Raw genomic sequence first — 19968 nt, forward strand, 5'->3', positions numbered from 1 at the left:
AGTTCGCTCAGCGCTGTACATTACAATGGGGGACAGAACAATTACAATACAATGCAAAACATGAGGGGGATCGAGGGCCCTGCTCTTTCGAGCTTACAATCTAGGAGATTTGTTTTTCCCCCAATCTGCTTTTACATGGATTGATTTAATTGAGCCCCTATTAATTCAAGGAATGGTAAGGCATGTTTCATGAAACAGTGATAAACTATATCCTTGTTCTCTAAAGGTAATCCATACACTTCCGCTACTTAATGGCCCTATAATGTATTTTTCAAAAAATGGCTTCTTACGGTGCTTTTCATCCTTGTAACATCCTCTGTGAGCCTCTGACCCTCTCCTTTTCCCTCTCCATTTAATTTGATAGAAATGAGTAGTGCATGTTACTTGCAGTCATGTGCATTGTTCTATGCATGCTGCAAAACCCATATAGTCTCTAGAACAGGGGTGCTAAATCTTTTGAAGAGTGAGGGCCACTTAAGTGATTTGGTAAACAGCCATGGGCCACAATTAAATGAAATGGCCCAAAGTTTCAATTTTTTTTAAATTTTAATAGCATAATGAACATTTTTCTCCTTCAGCTACTGAATGTCAGTGGGAGGGAGAGGAGGAGAAGCCGGCTTTCAGTGGTTTCAGGAGGAAATTGGTTCCTCTATATGCTGCCCTTACTGTCCAAGTGTAAAACAGAGTGTGACAGGGAAGCTGCACAGAGCCCCCTGGAACATGCGGCAATCGACCCTTGATGTTACACCAGTGGTTGGAGGGGTGTGGTAAAAACACGCCTCAACTATGTGGTATTACCGCTCCCTCAAACGTAATGTAAATGAGCCCTTACTGTCCTGAGCCCTCTCTACAGCTGCTTTCAAACTGGTGCGCTGTGGTTTACCTGCTATGTGGGTGCATCATAGTGCACCAGCTGCTTTCCTGGGGGTTAGGTGTGCTTTGCCATAGACTTCTATTATATCTTGTCTGTGTGGTGCACTTTCTAAAAACGCACCATAACTCCTGCATTCAGGAGTTTTGGTGCGCTTTCAGAGAGCGTAGCAAACCCGCAGGATATAATAAAAAGTGTGCTTCCATGGTTTGAAGTCAAGGGCCACATCAGAGGGCTCTCAGGGCCACAGATTGAGGACCCCTGCTCTAGAACATCCCTGGAATGAATAATAGAGGATGATAATGTTCCTACATACAGAGAGATCATGGAGAACGCACAAAGCCACACTTTAACAAGAAAGTCGGTTTACAGCAGCAAATATATATACACTACATCGCCAAAAGTATTGTGACACCACTCCAAAATCACTGGATTTGGATGACAGGTGTTCCAATCACCTCCATGACCACAGGTGTATAAAATCATCACCTAGATATGCAGACTGCTTCTACAAACATTTATGAAAGAATGGGTCGCTCTCATGAGCTCAGTGAATTCAAGTGTGGTGCCGTGATAGATTGCCACCTGTGCAATAAGTCCATCCGTGAAATATCTTTGCTACTAAATATTCCACGGTCAACTGTTAGCGGTACTACAACAAGTATAACTGAGCACAACAGCAACTCGGCAACGTAAAATAACAGAGCTAGGGCAGCTCATGCTGAAGCGCAGAGTGTGCGGAAGTCGCCAACTGTCTGCAGAGTAAATAGCTAAAGACCTCCAAACTGTGGCCTTCAGATTTGCACAACAGTACATAGAGAGCTTCATGGAATGGTTTTAAATGGCCGAGCAGCTGCAGTGGTGTAAAGCACACTGCCACTGGACTCTAGAGCAGTGGAGACGTGTTCTCTGGAGTGACCAATCACAGTTCTCTGTCTTGCAATCTGATGGACGTGTCTGGGTTTGGCAGCTGCCAGGAGAACGGTACTTGCCTGACTACATTTTGCCAAGTGTAAAGTTTGGTGGAGGGGGATTATGATGTGGGGTTGTATCTCAGGGGTTGGGCTTGGCCGCTTAGTTCTAGTGAAGGAAACTCTTAAGGCGTCAACATACCAAGACATTTTGGACAATTTCATGCTCCCAACTTTGTGGAAACAGTTTGGAGATGGCCCCTTCCTGTTCCAACATGACTGACCACCAGTGCACAAAGCGAGGCATGGATGACTGGCCTGCACAGAGTCCTGACCTCAACCCGATAGAACACCTCTGGGATGATTCAGAGCAGAGACTGCGAGCCAGACCTTCTCATCTTACATCAGTGCCTGACCTCACAAATGTGCTTCTGGAAGAATGGTCAAACATTCCCATAGACACACTCCTAAACCTTGTGGACAGCCTGCAGAAAAGTTGAAGCTGTTATAGCTGCAAAGGATGGGCCAACTCAATATTGGACCCCACAGATTAAGACTGGGATGCCATTAAAGTGCACGTGCGTGTAAAGGCAGGCGTCCCAATGTTTTGGCAATATAGTGTATATAAAAAAAAGGAATTTCAAGATTTGGAGGAAGCTGTGAGCAATAAAAAAGGGACTTTGAGTTAAGAGTACATACGTTATATGTGAACAGAACTTTTTTTTTCAACCAGAATTTAGTGTTACTTTGAATACTGAGCTTCAGAGTTCAAGGTAAAAGCATATATTCTGAATGGAAAACACTGACAAACCTAAAGACATATTTGAACATGAAGTAAGCAGAAGCTATTATACAGTATTTCCTTAATTATTGTTAAAGTGTTCATAAATCAAACTTCCCTTATCGGTCCTCTTTGGTCTGTTAAATATACCACTGAAAGAATGTTGTCATGATGTCTGTTCACATTACCTATCATATATATATATATATATATATATATATATATATATATATATATATATATATATATATTTATTTATTACACACACATACAAACCTGTGCCCCAAACTCTAACTGGAGAAAAACTGTGCAGGTTGATGTTTTACACTAAGGCCCCATTCACACCAGGGAGTACTGGAATTGTGAGAGTAAGATTAATTACATAGTGGTCAGTGGGAGGAGGAGTTATGCCCCACTGTTGGTGTAAGTGAGAAGAATGATGCCCTATCATTGGTATCAGTAAAAGGAATTGTACTGCACCATTAGTGTCAATGGGAGAAATAATGCCTTGTACTAGTGGAAGTAATAGTGCCCTAAGGGCCAGATAAAGGCAAGCAAAGGCCCACATCCAGCTCAAAGACTGCAGTTTGGAGACCACTGAGTTAGACACTGAATGGATGATCTTTTATCTTGTTTGTTCTTTGTCATCATGAAAGTTAAAGTGGTTGTTGTGTTTTTTTTTAATATTAAACATGTTATACTTACCTGCTCTGTGCAATGGTTTTGTTCAAAGTGGCCCCAACCTCCAGTTCTGGGGTCCCCTGCTGGTGATCTTGGTTCCTCCTCTTCTCAGAGTGCACTCACGCGGGCTGATCCAGGACCAGGTTGTGTGTGTTCATAGACACACACACACAGCACGGACTGGCCCTGTCTCTTACTCCAGCCGCAGAGGAATTGACTGACAGCAGAGGGAGCCAATGGCATCCGTTGCTGCCCTTCTGTGAGAATAGAGAGTGGGGAGAAGAGCTGCTGCAGCACTGGATTGAGAACGGCCTCAGTTAACTGTTTCACAGGGACTGGGGGGAGCAGCTTCTGAAAGGTTTTTGTTTTTTAATGCACAGGGTATTATGTAATGCATTAGCGTAAAAAACATCTTGCCTTTTTAACCACTTTGATGGAAAGCAAAAAAAAATTGAGTTGTTGCTGAAAATAGCACTACACTTTAAGCATTTATGTACTTTGATTTCTATTTACAAGTCATACTATCATCCCCTCGACTGAAGCAAAAGCTTTGCAGAAGACTAAGCTGCATACTTCTTTCAAGTCAGCAACATATGTTAATAAGGCCAGAATAATGGCAGCCAGGCAACAAGCATTTTCAGTAGAGGGCTGCAATATTACATTTCTCCTGAAGATCTGAAATTGGCCCTTTTAGGATCAGTTACAGCGCAAGACATTAGCAGGAAGATCCTGGTCTTGTAGTGACAGACAAAACTGTTTCCATGCTAGACTGAGCTGAAGGATGCAACACACGCTGTGCCTTGCACGACTTGACACTGTCCGCTACTGTACATATGTTATTACATGGAAGCTCCAGACTCATCATTGCTGACAGCGGATTTCCATTTCATGATGCTTTAAAGGACAGAGTAAAGTACTGTGGTAGAGTACTGTCACGTGGTAGACATGCTGTCAGCAGAACTACATATACAAGAAGATGCAGGAGCCAGTGGGACGTATGGCTCAGAGGAAGTAAAAGTGAGTTATAAAAACTGCACCAGCTACATGGTAATGACCACAGACAAAGGTTTTAAATGAGGAGACCTGCTCAAAGAAAAGGATACTTTATTTATCAAGGGCTTTTGTGTGATTTGAGTTTCATGCCAAAAGATGTGACTGTTAAATTCCAGTATTTACACAAAGAATGGCCTTATTGTTGGCATATAAACAACAAGTGGGATCTATACATGAAAGCCTTAGTCATCTAACAGGTTGCTGGGAGACAAAGAAGAAACTGCAGACTACTGTGGGTCTTGTGATTTGGCAGGCAGGGTAATACTACAAGGTCCTGCCCCATAGCCTAGGCTGCAATACCTGTCAGTTGTTGGAGGGCTCACACCTGTCAACACCTGTCATGGCACGACTATGGTCTATGCACAATAGTAATGTGCAAGAAAAGTCAGACAATCAGCTGTTCTACCTGAACACAAATCCCTCCCTTTGGCATTGACAATGTGACCCACCATCTTGTCATCATGCCGGTTCAAAATAATAAGACCTTGGAAAGCCTGATAGGTAAGTATTAACCAAGAAAGTAAATTGTATAAATACTGTAAGCCATAGTTAGTATTACACATAAGGTTCAGGCAATTATTTTTTAGAAGACCTAAATGAAACTGACAAAAGCAATAGGCAACATAAGGTGCCAAGCAATTACCAGGGCCTTGAAAATCGCCAATACTGCATAAGCAAGACAGAAGAGTTATGCAAGAACGTTTGATGGACCGTCCCTTGTCCAACCATAAATTACATGGACAGATTCTACTTCTCTTCAATGTCATGAGTCTCAGGTCACATGACATGTTACTCAACACAACTCTGAAAAAAGGAACAAACTGGTCAAGACTTTCACATACGAGTCAGATCTTGAGATCAGCTGGACACTTGCATATGGTGGTATGGATGAACAGCACTTAAATCAGTTTCCTCCATCACCGCTTCTATCAGCTTAATTGTACTAGGGTAGTAATAGCAACATACCTTTGAAACATGACTGGGATCTGATTGACTCACATCTGTACTTCTCATTGAAGTAATGCTTTAACCTCACAAACCACCTTAAACACTTTGTTCATACCATGCTGGATGCAGAAAAGCATCTGGCAAAGTATGTTGTACAGGCAAATGTTCTACCCAAGGCTGGACCACTCTCCCAGTGGGCACACTATGGAGGCCAACAAGGAGCATCTGAATGATCTATAAAGTTCCAGTTGCCAATTTGCATCTCCCACTCCCCAACCACAACATCTGCACCATATGGGGCACACTTTTACAGCAAAACGTTGCAGGTTGTTTAGCAAAGATCATAACCATCTGCCAAATGGCCAGTAACATCCAGTGTAAAAGGGCCTTCATGGCTTTGATCCACCTTGCTGGGGTGAAGAGGAGAAATGCTGGAAGTGTTACTCACAGCAGGGAAACAGAGCTAAATCAAATTACTTACAGTCCAATCACATGACATGAACATGGCACTTGGGGTTTTACAAAAAGTCTCTTTAAAGAATGATTGATGAATGTATAGCTGAATACACTAAAATATATTTGTACTTATATGGCTGAAAGGATAAGATCATTTTTAAGGAGTAACATGTAGCATGTTCCAGCATTTGCATCCCCCCCAGCATGGTTGTGCGGGGCTTCGTCCCCACGGCTGTGTCACTCATTCAGTTTCCTGTGAATAAATAGCATACAAGTACCATAATTCATTGCGGTTGATAGCTTGTAGTTCTCAATGAACTACGAGGGCGCTGCTAAGCGGTTCTGGTAGTTCATCGATGCTTCCTGCTCTGAAGTAACTGATATCCTGAGAGTCTGCAGGAGCTCAATATTGCACCCGATATTGCAATGCTCTACAGGATACTTAAATGCACATTTTTTACTTGCAAAAAAAAAGTGCATTTATTTATTTTATTTTTTTAAAGTTGAACGGATCCTTGAAGCTCAACTCCAGCTTTCTAGAAAATATGATTGTTGAGGGAAAAAAAGAACTCAATTTAGAAATCATTTATTATTACAGGCTTTTAACATGCCCAATGTGAAAGGGAACACTGTTCTTTTTATTCTAAATACAAAAGAATTATAACGGAGTCAACATTTATTATACTTCATACTGCTACAACTGTTCCATAGATAGCTATTGACAGCGTTACTAACAGTTCCCCTACAGAAAAGAAAGTCAAGTAGAACTTGAACATTTCTGACTAGATGTCACAGGTAACTTAAAAGTTTACATGAGCATGGTGGAACTATTGTATGTTAATATTTAATTACACTTTCTTGCAGATCTAAATGAAGTAGTAATGCTCAGTTCCCTCAGCCTCTAGAGCTGCTCTTAAAAGAGAAGTATGGTATTTGGTTTTTTTTTACAAAACCACATTTACCTAGGTGGATGCAGCATCGCTCCAGCGCTGCATCTGTACCTCACCGGCTCAGAGATCACATGACCGCTGATCGCTGAGTTCTCACAGCAGTTCTGAGCAGAGAGTAGCGACTCTGAGCCACCCCTGTCTGCTAACCCCCAATGCAATGCTGGGCTGTGGAGGGAGAGGCTGAGCCAGGTGCCGCTACAGACTCTGGGGTCGATCTCCACTTCACAGTTGGGCTCTTTCTCCAGCCTGTGATCCACAGACGAAGTACAGCCAAAAGAGCTTTGACTGTACTTCTCCTTTAAGCTACAAATACTTACAGGACTAGCTCCATCCAGGTACCCACTAGATGAAGCTTCTGAATTGCTTCTAAGTCTGATTCACTGCTGGAGTCTGTGCAGAGAGGAGGCACCAACAGGCTTGCACTGCCAGCACAGGCAATAAGTGTTTGTGCCTCATACAGATCTTGTCCCCCCAACCACACTTCAGCCCCAGGAGCATCATCTGGTCATAGCTGGAGAGAGGCAATCCTGGCAAATATATCCATTGTTTCAAATTGGATTTATATTGTTGCCCGACTACAATTTTATAAATGGCATTGAAGCAGTATTAAGCTCTTGTACTTAGACATGTAAGCTTATAATAAGGCTCACCTGCAGGTACATTGACTATTCCAATTTATAGCATCCGGTGACGTCAATTGTAGCTCAGTCAAATGGTTGGAGCCCACGAATCTAGAAGAGTGCAGATGGAATCCCTGACAGCGGTGAAAGCACACCGCTGGAGTGATCTTTTTTTTTTTCTCTCTCTCTTTTTTACGCAAGTTGGTCATAAAGTGCTGGTACACTGTGCATACTAACACTAAAAGAAATGAGCCAACAGGGAGATGCCGATTTGTTTTTTCTTTACTACTGCTTTAAAGTAACTGACTTGTCTCTTCCCCTATATTATTGTATGAGTGTGTCTATAACTATAAAAAAAACACATGCCCATCTACATACAAATATAGGTGACATTTGTTAAAATTTTATATGTAAAAAAAAAAAGTACGTACACACCTGCCACTTTATTAGGTACACCTTGCTACCCAGTGTGGTCTTCTGCTGCTGTACCCATTTGCTTCAAGGTTCTACATGTTGTGCATTCAGAGATGCTATTCTGCAAAGTTTGGTTGTAACGCGAGGTTGATGGAGTTACTGTTGCCTTTCTATCATTTCTTCAGCCTTTACAACCACTTTAAACACCCTTTCTTTCCCATTCTGATGCTCAATTTTAACTTTAGCAAGTCATCGTCACCATGTCTAGATGCCTAAATGCATTGAGTTGCTGCCATGTGATTGGCTGATTAGCAATTTGTGTTACCAAGCAATTGAACAGGTGAACCTAATAAAGTGACTGGTAAGTGTATATTTATATACACACACACACACACACATACACAGTATACATACACCTCTCTCTCTCCTTCTCTTTATCTCTATATCATATATTTCTATCCTTCTCTTCATCTCTCTACCTCTCTCTCTCTCTTCATCTCTCTACCTCCCTCTCTCTTTCTTCATCTCTCTATCTCCCTATCTCTCTCTATTTCTCAAACTCTCTAATTTCTCTCACTAACATTCCCACTTCTATCTATCTATACATACAAACACATGTACTCCTTAAACTTTAAAAAAAAAGAAAAAAAAAAAGCATAAAGTGATAACAAAAATAAAATGTAAGCTAACGGAACATTACGACAAGATCAGTAGTTCATAAAATGCAGAGGAAACTTAACAGTCCGTGAAAATATACAAATAAAATGGGCATAAGAGACCAAGCCATCATTATATGAAAGAAAAATCAAAACAATTAACAGACATAAATACAAATGAATGATACATATCCAAGCACTACATACAAAACTGCACAGTCACATATAAGCAGCCAAAAATCTGGAGGGCATAATTAACCATTCCGAAGTGTCTTCATTCTTCAGCTCTCTCTCCGAAAAGCCTCCAGACATCAACTCCTTTACCTGCTGAACTCAGAACAAAGACTGTACCAGAGAGAACACAGCTCCGCACAACATGTGTCATTGCCACCACACCAAAAATTAAATCATACTGGAAAAGCTTACTGTTCCTAGATCTACTTCAGGGAAAAAGGTAACAATACTGAGAAAAGGGAAAGCCTGTGATCTGTACACTCTAAGAGCTGGGCACATGGCCTCTTACCTGGAATAGAGTTTCCAGCACAGGAGCAGCACATGTGACTCTGGTGAGGATCGCTCCCTGTCTGTTATCCCTTCCAGCATGTCTGTGTCATTATACAATAGCACAGCATGCCTATTTAGCATGCCGGAACACTATGCTGCATTGCATAAGAAGTGAAGAGTCCTGGTTGAGTAACGTCACTGCAGTCGGCTTGATTCACCAGACAGCACCATCTAATGGCTAGATTGACTAACTATACAATCAGCGAAAACCCATCCAACAAAAGGACTTTATATAGAAATATCTGTGTTGGCCAAAATATCCATAAGCAATCAGAAAACTCATTATGTTAGAAATTCATTGGTTGCTATGGGTAACACTTTTATGTGGATGCTTTTGGCAGCGAGTTCATTACACAGGAAAATAAAATACATCTATTAGAAAGTGTCTGACTTGTAAAAAAGTCTTGTAGTGTGTTAGCCATCAATTAATACAGTTTTAGCTTAAAAGTGACACTAAAGGTCCTCTTTTTTTCTGGTAGTCCCCTGTTGGTGCTGTCTGCTCCTCTCTCCTGTCGATATTTCCGTAGCAAGCTGGGCGGTAAGGAGGCACTTGTGCATTTGCACTACTGGGTGCGTCCATAAACAAACACGGTGCTGGTAAGATACAAAAACTGGAGCTACTGACTTTTAAAATACAGACACTTACCTGTCCCTCGGTCCAGCGGTGATCTCACCACGGCTGGTTTCACCGGCCGTCTTCTCTCTCCGGCATCTTCAGTGTGGGCTGTGACAGCTTGCGGCTTCACAGCCGGGTGCCCACTGCTCATGCGCGAGTAGCTCTGTGCTTTGTGAATGGTCCCGTAGTCTTCTGGAACCTGTCACGTGTCCCAGAAGACTACGGGGAGAAGTGGGAGGGCAACTTCCACTTCTGGTCACCTTAGCCGATCGCACCGGAAGTGGGAGCAGGTACCTGTCAAATTTGGGTAACCGCCCCCACAAGGTTCCAATCTTTAAAGGGAATCGGGGACAAAGACTTAAAGCGGAACTTCCCCTTTTGGGTGGAGCTGCGCTTTAAGTATGCAAGTATAGGAGTACCTTAGACAGGGGTGTCTTAGATCCCTTCATCCCATCACTGATGAAGGGATCTAAGGCTCCCTAAAAAGCTTACATCTAAAAAAAAAAAAACTGTGGCACCAAACCCAAATAGTCAAAAAAATAAGTATAATTCAATACCATAATCAGATTTAATTTTTTACCTTGTAATTATAGCATTTGGCAGCACACCCCGAAATCTGTTTTTCAAAGCTGCTGTGCTCTTCCTGCCGTAATGAGGGTGGCTCTCTTCATTTCCATGGTCCCCCTGTATGTGGGAAGGTAGACACCCTCCTCTGCTCACTCCTGAGATGGACTACAGTATAAAGATGCTGACGCAGCAGCATAGCAAACCTCCTCTTCCTATAATCACCACCCACAGGCTTCCAAATGACAGTAGGACCTGGAATGGAGCAACCTTGAACTCGTAGTACAGGAATGCACCTTGTTACGTGGTATTTGTAAGTAAGAGAGCACCGCCCTTGACTGCAATATACTGTATGTATGTTCACTGCTCATTACAAGAGACAAGGAGTAAAGTGAAGAGAGCAACCATCAAGAATGTTAAGACACTGTTACTCTGGTTAAAAATAATAGTAATAATAATGTGGTTTTTATGCATGATTCACTATAGTGGGGCTGTGTTGGGCAATCTGTAGGATTCCATCATTGTTTCTGTGCGGGAGGTTTAGTGACACTTAAGTTGACCAATAAAGGGAATGACAAACTCCAAACGTTCTGCAAAGTGTCTGACTTGTAATAGTAGGCTCTCTGAACATTTCATAATCAATACTACCAAAAAAATAAATGTGATATTAGGCTGCACATTAGCATATTTGCCTTGATGCAACATGAAAATCCACACCTAGACACTCATTTAAAGCCCTATAAAATCCCAACGATTACATACCAATAGTTACTAAAGAGTCATAGCAAACATTGCATAAACTGACCCTTTGCAGTGTCTGTCCTGGACTCTCCTACAAAAAACGACACAAAATCATGCAGATTAAACAGTATTATATTTGTTCTAGACAAGAATTTGGATGTCATTACAGATTGTATAAATACATTAAAAGGAAAAAAATGTTGAATGGCAGACATTTATTCAAGTCCTGTTACATAAAAATGTAGCAAAACCACATGACAATGTTTATTAAAAATAAGCTTGTGCATGTCACAGGAATCTACATGAAGTATATTTTTTACTTATCAATGTAAATTTATCAGAATGTTAAATTTGATTGAAGGTATTTTAATGTGTTTTGCAGATGTGATGATGCTGTGTTTACACGACCGAAGCTGTATGTCACATGTCAGACAGCAATCTGGCTGAAATAAATGCCAATGGCAACTCAATGTTCAGTGAACATATTGAGGGTTTCAGTTGACCTACAGCATTGCGAGCATTTGAGCAAGAGTACAATCGCTGTACAGCACCACTGAAGTAGGAAAGCAACAACAAATAAAATGCTAATTTGGCTGCTTTTCTATAATTAAATATTAAAATCTGGTTATAAGGGTTATCAGGTATCAATATAAAAATGTGTCATCATGTACTCATAGTATTACTTACAAAAATGTGATTTTATTAAACCAAAAGCTATGTGCATATAAAACGATTTTGTGTCCGCTTACCAATATGCAAACGCTTCCATATACAGTACACAAACGGTTAGAGGAACCCCATGAACAAAACAATTTTTTTTTTGTTTAAGGGTGATACCTCTTAAAGAAAACCTGTGAAATTAAAAATATGGGAGCTGCCAGGGCTTCAAAGTTAATTAAGGTAAAACTAAGGCAATACTTTTCCCCCATTTTGTATATGGTAAGGGAGGATGATATAACTCATGTCTTCTAGTCTTTTTTTTCTATAGGGGACATTTTCCTTTACTTCCTGACCCATAGCTAAAACAGGAAGTGAGAGGAAATCCTTCCAAAATCAGAGAATCCCTGTTGTCACTAGAACTAGTGTCCCCATTAGATGATTTCCCCCATATTACTGTTTTGGCTTGTTTAACCCCTTCGCGCCGGCACCTCCTGGCCCTTTAAGGGTTTCAGAAGCCAGGAGGCGGGGCAGGGTTTAGGGTCATGTGACTGCCGTGACACGCCGTCACATTATCGGGAAAGGTCCCGATCCAAAGAGGAGATCGGGACCTTTCCGTGAGTACCGGACATGTGTGCTGGGAGTGCGCAGGGTGCGCGCTCTCAGCACATATGTTCTTTTTTAATAGAAAGCAAAAGTATGGCCGCTCGGTGTCTAGGCCCAGACGCCGGCAGGCCACACATTTGCGTTCGGCCGGCGTGAAGAGATTAACTTTCACTCTCAGTGATAATTGTAAACAGAAAAAATAGAAAGGGTGAATCTCCCTAACATTACAGACAGCAAAAAAAAAAAAAAAAAAAAAAATTGTGTTGTAATCCATCTCCGCTCCATTCAATACAAGGAAAAAAAAACACAAAAAAACTTTTACCTTTAGTTATTCTTTAAAGCACTGCCTAGAATCAAGCTACTAGGGCATTAGGACATTCCCAGACTTCACTGGCTGCATGTGCTTGTTTCAGGCGAGTTACTCAAGGTCATTTCTGCAGTAGTCCGCGTTAAGAATGATTATGCATCTCCAGCCCAATTTAGCTGCCAGGTAAAAAATTTCATGGCTGACAACTGAAGGTAAACAAAGGGGCTGGGGGTCTGGCTGACGGCATTGTTGAAACATGGCCATTCTATATTTAGGTAATGACATGACTTATTGCACTGGGGCACCATTCAAAATGAAGGTCACCAAATCGGCATCTCAAAAGTGCATTGCTGCCCTAAAGATGTGAATACTTGTCTGGAGCTGGCTCTTTATGACTCTCCACTTTTTTTTTTTTTTACAGGTATAACAGCCAAAGGCTACAGTTTATAATTATCGGACACAACAGATGCCTGAAAGTGGTCTGACGACATCTGTGTATCTGACTTTGTGCTTACGTCTATTATCTTGCTATTTCACACAATTACTGTTCATTACCCAGTAATTTATGGAGTTTCATCATTGTACTGATTTGGAACAATCAGATGCATATCCTACTGTGTAATAAAATCAATGAACAAAGGCAAAATCAGTAGCCTGAAAATGGACCCATAAAATAAGTGTCATACACATAAATCACTAGGTCGTTTTACTGAGGTATGTAAACTATGCAGTCATGGCTACTGGGAAAAGGTGCACTTGTACAATGTTTTACAAACCAGTGCTGCTCATGTACGTATGATGAAAGAAAAGGAAAGTGTATGCTTTTCTGGTGAGAATTTTAATTCTCAACAGAATATGGAAACTTTATTCCCCTTGCAAAAATCAAAGCAGAAAACGTACAGCTTAACATCATTATACCATAGGTTTGGTCAATATGTAACCCTCTCCTGGGAAATATACCCCCAAAAATCTTCCTTGCATCTTCAAGCTTGTCAAATAAAAAAAAACAAAAAAAACAAAAAAACACACAAAAAAAAAAAAACTTTGTTGTGAAAACCAACATTCAGTCTTGTATTTGTCCTGTATGTTGATCACTGTAGTTGCCTTTGCACAAAATAAGTCACTCATGTCTGGTCTGATTTCAACACTTATACTTCATCCACAGTTACAAGGACACTAAACCTTACCCCACACCTTGCTTTCCCCTTATTTCATCATCTACTCCAGTTAGAAGGATCCCCTTTATGGTATCTCATTTCCAAGATTGCTTGCATTCCTCCACTAATGTCTCTATGGTTTACATTCCTCTACCAATGTCTGTGAATGCGCAGTTTGGTCCTAAAGACTTATGAGGCTGGTAGATGGTTAGCAGCCCATGTGTCTACTAGTCCCATAGAAGTCTATGTGGCCGAAATGTACATGCTCAGACATTGGATCAAGAAATGGGCAGAGGAATGTAAACAAAAAAGGTAAGGAAACTGTGGGAAAATGTCCTTACCCTTTAAGTGGACTTATCGTTGTGCCATAAATGGTTGAAACAGGTTCACTCGAAGGACTCTCTGGCAAAGCACTCGCTGGCAATAAGAAAGAATGGCAAAAACTGCTGAGGAAGGCAGTGATTCATTCTGGGCTGTAGCATCAATGAAGAGGGAGAGCAAAAGGTCAGCAAAGGTAATGATCACAAAATGTGCCATAAAATCCCATAATCTCTCTCTAATCTGTATTACTTCAACTTCACTACCAAGGATATATTTTATAATGTATTAATAACGAAGATTAGCAAAAAAAGCTTTGAAATGAATAAAACCACCAAGTCAACCGAGAAACTATTTTGGCACAATCAACGGACATCGCATCACAGTTTTGACAGTGCAGAAGATCAGGTGACTGTACGGCAAAACATCAGGGCACAAGAGAGTTTAGTCTCTCTTTCATCATTACTACAGATACGAACAAAATAAGAAGAGGAAAAGGTAAAAATGCACTTTGCAGCACTGCTTCATGCACAGCAAAAGAGGTCAGTAAACAAGCAGAAACTGGTAGATGTGGTGCAAGTTAGTGGCAAGTTCTCTTGAAAAAGCAACCCCCCATCTGCTGCCAATCAGTTTCCTCCATCAACTACCTTCCATTCTTCCTAAGATACATCGTTCAGGACTACGTGGTCTATTACCTGCACCAAACACTGTCGTGTGGGAGGGGGAAGTAATTGACCTTGTGTTGGCTTTAGCACAAACTTTACACTGAGATTGGAACTTACTAGAAGAACAAGCAGTGGGGCAGAACAGTGAATGTCAATATCAGCAGTTGGGTTCTGCCAAGGGACAGGTCATTATTAAGAGTCTGTCCAACCAAAACTGATAATTTCTTCTTTTGTAGATGTTAAGGAGTTAAACCACCTTATGGTTTTCATAGAATCTGTAGGTGAATTCTAAAGGAGCAATTCTGTACTCTTTGAATGGCCCAACCCCCCATCCGCTGCCACTCAATTTCCCCCATCAAAGTCCTCAGGAAACGCCCGATACTTCTAGGGGAGCATTCAACTACCTTCCATTCTTCCTAGGATACAGCGTTCAGACCTATGTGGTCTATCACCAGCCCCAAACACTGTTGTGTGGGAGAGGGAAGTAATTGACCTTGTGTTGGCTTTAGCACAAACCTTACACTGAGATTGGAACTCTACTAGAACAAGCAGTGGGGCAGAACAGTGAATGTCAATATCAGCAGTTGGGTTCTGTCAAGGGACAGGTCATTATTAAGAGTCTGTCCAACCAAAACTGATAATTTCTTCTTTTGTAGATGTTAAAACTTAAACCACCTTATGGTTTTCATAGAATCTGTAGGTTAAATCTCGGTGTTTGAGTTCTTGGGTCTACACTCTCCTTCAGGAGGTGCTCAATAATGCAAAGTTTGGTGGCAGAAGTATTTAGGGCCTACAAGAAATGAGGATTCACTAAAAAATGACTGTTAGATAGACTGATCCTTTAAGAGGGTGATCAACCAAGAGGCTACCAAATTCTGAAGGAGCAATTCTGTGTTCTTTGGCTGGCCCAAACCACACTGAGATCCTGCCAGAGGTGTGCTTGTTTGATTTAGCTAGCTTTATAAGACGATTTCTTATTTCTCATTGCAAAATGATCAGGCTCCAAAAAATGTTTTTGTAGCTGATGAGCTCATCTGTTAATCAGTGCATGCTGAATAAACTCCTATGAGGTTGTGAAATTCATAACGAAGTATTCTATGAAAGTGCAGAATTTTACAACCACTTTTTTAGGACACTTTTCAAAATGAAATACATAAATGATTGATTGCTATGAGCAACACTTTCACAGTTTCTTTCCTGCACTTTCATAGAAAGAATTTTCTTAGGAAGCCCTTTAAACTGGAGTCACCATGGCAAAGAAGAGGCATTTATACAATAACGTACTATCCCTTTATTTGTACTAGATGTGGCAAGTCTGGATGCTGACAAATGACCATTTTAGTGGAACAAAAAGAGATTAGGTAATAAAACTAAGAAAATAAACTGGGTGTGCCTGCTCAAACAGCCAATAATCCAAGGTGCTGCCATGTTTTTGGCATTAACAAGAAAATAAAATTACATGTACGATGACAGCTCGGCTTTCAAGAGCCAAGTATATAACTAGAGGATTGATAACTGAAAGCAGCATGCCCATCCGCCTGCACTGTACTGCGGACGGGCAGCAGCTACAGGCAAATCAACGTATGGGTCCGTCGTTCTGGCTGTACTAACACAGGGGGGGCGCTGCAGAATTAAGATCCCATTGACCGGGACCTGGTGATCATGTGATCGCTATGCAATCACATGATCACAATGTTAGCAAAGCTCTTATGAATCAATGCGATTCATAACAGCTCTGCTTCTCTCCCTGGTAAGCTGTGATTGGCTCACAGTTCTCACATGACATAAGGGGCCAATTACAGCACCCTGTACCATGCGACCAGCTCCAGCCAATCACAGATCACTATTATTTTGAACCGTCATGAACTTAACTCATTCATGACAGTTCAAAGCAAGCTTCAGTTTCGTGTCGGTATGTAAACAGATTGCACCATGCATGTGAGGTGTCACCGCAATTGTCAGATCGAGGGCAGTAATTCTAGCAGTAGACCTCCTGTGTAAATACAAAGTGGTGACCTATAAATTTATGTAGTTTGTCGCCATTGCACGGGCATGCGCAATTGTAAAGCATGTCATGTTTGGCATCTATTTACTCAGTGTAACATCATATTTTATCAAACAATTGGGCAATATATTGTGTTTTTGTGCAATAAGATTCAAAAATGTATTTTTACCAAAAAATTAGCATTTAAAAAATTACTGCGCAAATACTGTAAGACATAAAAAATTGCATCACCCACCATTTTATTCTTTAGAGCCATTGCTTAAAATATATATATATTTTGGTGGGGTTCAAAGTAATTTTCTAGCAAAAAAAAAAATTTTTGTTTTTTTGTTTTCATGTAAACAAAAAGTGTCAGAAAAGGCTTGTTTGTGGTTAGAATAGTGGGTGATGTGTGGCATAAGCTTCTAATTTTGGCTCTGAAATACCAGGATAGTGGAAGCACCCCCCCCACAATGATCCTTTTTTGGAAAGTAGATGTTCCGAGGTATTTGCTAAGAGGCATGGTGAGGATTTTGCAGATCTTTTCAAAACCCTGTGACAAAAATTATATCTGCAATACTCACTATGCTTCGTATCAAACTACTTACCAAAAAGGCATCATTTGGGGCGGGGGGAGATGGTGGTACTGCCCTGACATTTTAGCACCTCAAGAAATGTGATAGACAGAAAGTAAAAGCTATGTAAATTCCAGTATATATACCATAGTTTGTAGATGCTATAACTTTTCATAAAAATCAATTAATATACACATATTGGGATTTTTTTAACAAAAGACATGTAGCAGAATACATTTTGGTCTGAATTTATGACTAACTGAGTTTATTAAATATTTGTTATAACCAAAAATAGAAAATATCTTTTTTTTTTAATTTTCAGTCTTTTTCCGTTTATATCACAAAAAATAAAAAACCCAGAGGTGATAAAATACCACCAAAATAAAGCTCTATTTGGCTTAAAAAAAAAGACATGAATTTCATTTGGGTACAGCGTTGTATGACCACACAATTACCAGTTGAAATAGCTCAGTGCTGAACAGCAAAAAATGGCATGGTCAGGAAGGGGGGTATATCTTCCGGAGGGCAAGTGGTTAAATAGAATATATTTATCTGACTAGTGGCCAGGTATTTTCTCTGAAAAAGAAAATGTCATGTTCCAAATTACATAATGACTAAAATGTCATGCTCTACTAGTATTAGAATTAATAGCTGGCTCTGCTTGAACTGAAGTGTCGCGGGCGCCTTTCAGCAGTATTATATGACCTATGACTAGGCATTTGGTTTATGTAACCCAAACAAAAATATTACAAACTTACATGAATAAAATGTATATGGCAACAAAAAATTCTACAATACCTTTTTAGAGTATATAGCACATTCAAGTTCCCATAAGAGTGAATCAGAAACCAGTGCTCTATTCCTAAAACCAAAAATATACTATAAACCCTTTCCCAGGTATAATCAAATAGTCCTAAAGTCCGTGTAAACATGAACAACCAAAACACATAGTGCCCACAATAATGCAAAAAGGCTTACATTACTTATAAACATAGAGCTCCCAAAATAGTGCTACATGTGCCTATGCAAATCCACTTCACAACCACCATTGTGCTGGAAACTCCATGCAAATTATTATTATACAGGATTTATATAGCGCCAAGAGTAGGCTCAGCGCTTTACAATATAACGGCAAATGGATTCTCAACAGAATGTGTGTCCCCTGATTCTCATAGGGTCCAAACAGGCTCAATATATAGAGACACAGCCACCATTTCACCCCATATGTTCCAAAGACCGCTTAGATTATTCAAGAGAATAGCATGGGAAACCACAGCAGTACGATAATTAAGAATCTGCTTGCGCTCCTATGTAAAATACAATTGGTAAACGTGTGAAGCTGCTAACATCTGATCCAATACCCCAAGATCAAAACAATGCAGAAGAAATACAAATGATGTAGCGCTAAAACACCCAGTAAAAGCGTCAGTGCCTTAGGACATGCAGCATGATGTTAAAATCCTATATGAACATAATACATAAATGTGCGTGATGATACTGACAAAATGGAAAACAGATGTGTAACCCCTACACACAGTGCACATATATGAATATAAAGTCCAGTGATCCTGTATCAATATTTGCACTCAAACAGAGTCCTTGGACTGTATGTGGGCCCGCACACCACCACGTGCAATCCGAAATCAGCTGAAGTGGCCTCTCACCTCCTCCCTGCGACCCTGCAGGGCCACAGAGCTTTATCAGATCCCCACTGAGTCAAGGTATGCTTCTTCTTGAGTGGATGGTTGGTATATCCCCAGTATACAGCTTCCACCTCTCCTGTGGTATCCTCCGAGGTGAGCTGAGCAGGATGCACCCCAGCTCAAGCCCCCTGTGTTTGGGATCCAAAGAACAGAGGTGCCTTCTTTCAATTTCCTGTTGATCAGCCCCAGTGGGATGTGGATCAAAGTCAAGAGTATCTGTAAGTGGCCCCAGTTGAGTCTCCAATGGCACCAGCTAGGAATGTGTCAATGGTCCAGACCGCAGCAGAGCCTGCTAGGGTGGCAAAGGTGTAAACCCTCACAGAATGGGTTGCCCTTTCTTCAGAGCTTGTGCATCTCCATGAGCTGGCCTCAGAAGATGGAGGCCAGCTCATGGAGATGCACAAGCTCTGAAGAAAGGGCAACCCATTCTGTGAGGGTTTACACCTTTGCCACCCTAGCAGGCTCTGCTGCGGTCTGGACCATTGACACATTCCTAGCTGGTGCCATTGGAGACTCAACTGGGGCCACTTACAGATACTCTTGACTTTGATCCACATCCCACTGGGGCTGATCAACAGGAAATTGAAAGAAGGCACCTCTGTTCTTTGGATCCCAAACACAGGGGGCTTGAGCTGGGGTGCATCCTGCTCAGCTCACCTCGGAGGATACCACAGGAGAGGTGGAAGCTGTATACTGGGGATATACCAACCATCCACTCAAGAAGAAGCATACCTTGACTCAGTGGGGATCTGATAAAGCTCTGTGGCCCTGCAGGGTCGCAGGGAGGAGGTGAGAGGCCACTTCAGCTGATTTCGGATTGCACGTGGTGGTGTGCGGGCCCACATACAGTCCAAGGACTCTGTTTGAGTGCAAATATTGATACAGGATCACTGGACTTTATATTCATATATGTGCACTGTGTGTAGGGGTTACACATCTGTTTTCCATTTTGTCAGTATCATCACGCACATTTATGTATTATGTTCATATAGGATTTTAACATCATGCTGCATGTCCTAAGGCACTGACGCTTTTACTGGGTGTTTTAGCGCTACATCATTTGTATTTTTTCAAACCACAGCAGTACGTTTTCCCAGTAGGTTTAAAACCACACTTTATTTTTAAAAAAAATGCTTACATCAGTCCAAGAAAAAAACAAAAATTGTGAGC

At 41.1% G+C, this 19968-nt stretch overlaps 1 protein-coding gene across 2 annotated transcripts in view; it reads right to left on the reverse strand.

Annotated features, from left to right (window-relative positions):
* SLC23A2 (solute carrier family 23 member 2) overlaps positions 1-19968 on the reverse strand; it is a 223365-nt gene that overhangs the window by 139274 nt on the left and 64123 nt on the right. The window contains exon 1 of one of the 2 annotated variants that reach the window (XM_089681739.1): positions 8865-8996. The exons of the other annotated variant lie outside the window; for it this stretch is intronic. The gene's annotated coding sequence lies outside the window, so the exon portion shown is untranslated. Of the gene's footprint in view, positions 1-8864; positions 8997-19968 lie in introns of those variants that run through there. 2 annotated transcript variants of the gene reach the window in all.

Source organism: Staurois parvus, unplaced genomic scaffold (genome assembly GCF_062004578.1).
Source record: "Staurois parvus isolate SC_StPar_1 unplaced genomic scaffold, SC_StPar_1.0 ptg000276l, whole genome shotgun sequence".
Classification (NCBI taxonomy): Eukaryota; Metazoa; Chordata; class Amphibia; order Anura; family Ranidae; genus Staurois; species Staurois parvus.